A 4665-nucleotide genomic window follows, 5' to 3' on the forward strand; every position below is an offset into this window, starting at 1 on the left:
AAGATCTTGACCCAATGGGTCAATATGATCTCTCAGCAATTGACTGGATTGCAAACTGCAGCTGGTAGTACTCAGGAAGCTTCTTCTTAAGTATAAGTTTATGATCCTATGGAAAAACCAACAATCCTTCATGGAGGAATCATCCTAACCTTTCATGGAAGGATCAACAGATGCCTCAGTAAGGCTTCAATAATAATCAAGGAGGAAGGAACCAGAATAGGTTCAACAACAGGCCACCATTCCTATCTTCTCAAGGGAATATGGAGAGCCCTAAGTAGAGCCTTTCTAACTTAGTCACTCTGGTCTCCGACCTCTCTAAGACCACTCATAGTTTCATAACTGAAACAAGATCCTCCATCAGAAACTTGGAGATACAAGTTGGTTAGTAGAGCAAGAGGATCCCTAAGACTCTTCTTGACACTCTTCCAAGTAACATTGAAGTGAACCCAAGAGAAGAGTACAATGCCATCACAACTGAGGCTGAGGCCAAATCTTAGGAGAATGGGATGGCATTGAATGCCAGTGAGAAAGATCTCACTAGCCATTCAACGCCCAAACTGGCTAAGAGCCTGGCGTTGAACGCTAGTGAGGAAGCCCTTACTGGGCATTCAACACCCCAACAGGCAGAGAAACTGGCATTGAACGCCAGCCAGGACATCCCTGCTGAGTGTTCAACGCGCAAAATGGTAAGGGAACTGGCATTTAACGCTAGTAAGGGTATACAGCATGGGCGTTCAACTCCGAAAAATCCATCAGAGCTAGTGTTGAATGCCAGTAAAGGCACACCATCTGACTGCTCAATACCTACTCAAGAAATCCCTATCCAAGAACTAAATAAAGCCAAGGCTCATATAGTGACCATAGAGGTTCCTTTGCGTGCACTTCTATAATGCATGAGTTCTGATGAATACTCATCCTCTGATGAGGATGAAGACACTAGGGAAAAGTAGGTTGCTTGGTACCTAGGAGCTCTCATGAAGCTGAATGCTAAGCTATTTGGTAAAAGCTTTTGGAGGAAGAACCTCCTATGCTTTCCAAAGAACTCACTGATTTGGCTCAGCAGAAGCTACCTAAGAAGCTTCCAGATCCTGGACGCTTCCTAATTCCTTGCACCATAGGCACCATGACCTTTGAGAAGACTTTGTGTGACCTAAGGTCAAGCATAAATCTCATGCCACTCTCTGTAATGGAGAAGCTGGGAATCTTTAAGGTACAAGCTGTAAATATCTCACTAGAGATGGTAGACAAGTCAATAAAGAAGTCATATGGCTTAGTAGAGGATGTCTTGGTAAAGGTTGAAGACCATTACATCCCTGCAAACTTTATAGTCTTAGATACTGGGAAAGATGAGGATGAATCCATCATCCTTGGAAGACCTTTCCTAGCCACTGCCAATGCTATCATTGTTGTAGCTAAAGGAGAATTGATTCTACAACTAGGGAAGGATCACATCTTGTTCAAGATGCCTCACCCCAATTCTCCCTTTAAAATAACTGTGCAACAGTTAGTGTTCCAACCATTTCTTTCAGTGCAGAGCTTTACCAAGCCCCCAAACATTAATTCTAGGTTTGGTGTTGAGAAACCATTAACAAGCACTAAGAACAAAGGTACTACGAAGGAAGTACCTAAAGGCTAAAGGGACAAGAAAGTTCCAACTAAAGGCCTCTCACCTGGCATGAGAGTTGTCTTCACCAAGAAGCCAGTCATACCACATACAGTGAGTTGTGTCCTATCTCTAGAGCATGTAGAGCTCATTCATGAGAATATAGGAAGAAATTTCACTATAAGGGGCAAAATTCTGAGCTCATACTCACCTCCGTAAGGAGCTAACTGTCAAGCTAATGACGTTAAAGAAGCGCTTGTTGAGAGGTAACCCAACCTTAATTAATTATTTCTATTTTTCTTTCATTTTGTTTTTCTTTAAGTTATTTTTTTTGGTTCATGATCATGTGCGGCAGTCAGAACAGAGAAAGAAATGTTCAGCAGTGAAAGCAGAACACTCTGGATAGAGTGTTGTTGGAGTTGAAGGCTAGCCAGCATCTTTACCTACCCCACTTCTTCCTTCTTTCTTTCACACTTCCCCATACACACTTCCTTATAAACCCTAGCCCAATCACATCCATATTACTTCCCCACAACCATCATAACCCCTACCAACCCCCATCCACTTCAAAATCAAATTTGTCTCCCATTTACCCAACCCATGACTAAACCCACCCTAGCCCACTCTTATAAATACCCCTCCTTCTAACCCTTTGGTGCACGAATCCCCACACTTTCGTACAGTTGTACTAGCAAGTGTACTGGGTCATCCAAGTAATACCTGAGTGAGTCAGAGTCAATCTCACGAGGATTGTGGTTTGAAGCAAGCTATGGTTATCTTGCAGGCCTTAGTTAGGCAAATCAGAAGGTTATGTTTAGATGCAGTTTGATTGTGAATTTGAAAGGGATCAGTAATAGGAATATAGTTGAGGATTGGAGTTGCTTTGTATTTCTGAATTAACTCTGGTAGTAGTGTTTCCTTTGCGTGTGAGTGATTTCTTCAATGGCAGGCTGTATATGATTGACGCTGGTTTGAGCAGCCGCCAATACTCCTCCAGATCTGAACCCCAGGGTTAGTGCAGATCCAGTCTACCTGAGGGTGAAGCTCTGCAGTTCATTCTCCTTGATGATCCTACTCAAAATGCCACAAATAAGGTCAAATCTTCCGGATCAGAGGAATGCTACACCTTTGGTTCTAGCCTCAACCACAGAGACCCTAATCTCCTCGTAAATTGGCTGAACTGATTTCTCGAGAAGTCCCCAACGATGTCGTGGATTAGCCGTCTGAGAGACGTATATTCAAGCTGGTGGTTCATCATTGTCCGATGAAAGACGCACTCTGAACCCACGTAGAATGTGATAACCTTATGCCAGCTCAACGCATTCATATTGATGAAGAATGGACATACATCATACTGAAAGGACCCCCGTAAAAAAATAGTAATACTTTTATTAATTTATAGGACCCAATAGAGCTCCTCCCCTCAACCTAGGAGGTTTAGAAACTCATAGTGAAAGGAAATACAAAGTAAAAATGAAAATAGTGTAGATGTTCTTCGAATGATTATGTAAAATACACTTTAAATACTGAACGAATCACTAGTAAGGGTAAAACAGTTTATTTAGTGCTAAAATCCACTTCTGGGGCCCACTTGATGAGTGTTTGGGCTGAACTTTGATGAGATCCACGTGCTAGGGGACCTTGAGGGTGTTGAACACTGGCTAAGGAGTCCTCTTTGGGCATATGGACGCTGGTCTCTGCTCTTTGGGCGCTGGACGCCTGGAAGGGGGCAGGAGGCTCGCATTGGACGCTAGTTTTGGGCCTTCTAATCCAAAGCAAAGTATGAACTATTATACATTGCTAAAAAGCTCTGGAATTCAGCTTTCCATAGCCATTGAGAATGCTCCATTGGAACTTCTATAGCTCTAGAAATACTTTTCTGAGTGCAGGTAGGTCAGATCCAGACAGCATCTGCAGTGCTTTCTCTGTCTCTGAATTAGACTTTTGCTCTAGCTCCTCAATTTCAGCCAGAAATTACCTAAAATTATACAAAATCACAAAAACTCATAGTAGAATCAAAAAATGTGAATTTAAGACTAAAACCTATAAAAACTTAATAAAAACTAAACAAAACATACTAAAAACTATATGAAAATGATGCCAAAAAGCGTATAAAATATTCACTCATCACCCTTCATACACACACCTCTCATACACATCAAAGCCCCCTTGGCCGAATTGCTCTCTCCCTCATTCTCCTTCTATTTTCTTCTTCTTCTACTCCATTCTTCTTATTTTTGTTTTTGCTCGAGGATGAGCAAAGCTTTTAAGTTTGATGTGGGGACAGCATTGCTTATTGCTTTCCATTACCACTTATATGGCACCCAAGGTTAGAGAATCCTCTAGAAAGAAGAAAGGAAAGGCAGTAGCCACCACCTCTGAATCTTGGGATATTGAGAGATTTATCAATAAAGCCCACCAAGACCACTTCTATGAAGTAGTGGCAGAGAAGAAAGTGATCCTTGAAGTCCCTTTCAAGCTCAAGAAGAAAGAGTATCCAAAAATCTGAAGAGAGATCTGGAGAAGAGGTTGGGAAGTCCTAACTAATCCCATTCAAGAAGTTGGAAATTTAATGGTATAAGAGTTCTATGCTAATGCATGGGTTACTAAAAATCATGACACTAGTGTGAACCCAAATCCAAAGAATTGGAGCACCATGATCTGAGGGAGAATCTTAGATTTTAGCCCGAAAAGTGTGAGGTTGGCATTCAACTTACATATGATGAAAGGAGACTCACATTCTTACACTAGAAGAGTCAACTTTGATCAATGATTGGATTAAGTGCTCTCAGACATCTGTGTGGAAGGAGCACAGTGGAAAAAGGGATGTATTTTCCTCCTCAAAGCTATTGGGATCAATGGCATGCTTCCAAGGGAGAATTGAGCTCTAACATGGAGCAATTGAGGTTGGAGTATCAAGAGCATTCCACCATCCTCAATGAAATTAGAGAAGATCAAAGGACTATGAGGGAAGAATGATGAGCGGATAATTTATACGCTTTTTGGCATTGTTTTTAGGTAGTTTTTAGTAAGTTCAAGCTACTTTTAGGGATGTTTTCATT

Source organism: Arachis duranensis, chromosome 9 (assembly GCF_000817695.3).
Source record: "Arachis duranensis cultivar V14167 chromosome 9, aradu.V14167.gnm2.J7QH, whole genome shotgun sequence".
In the NCBI taxonomy this organism is placed as follows: Eukaryota; Viridiplantae; Streptophyta; class Magnoliopsida; order Fabales; family Fabaceae; genus Arachis; species Arachis duranensis.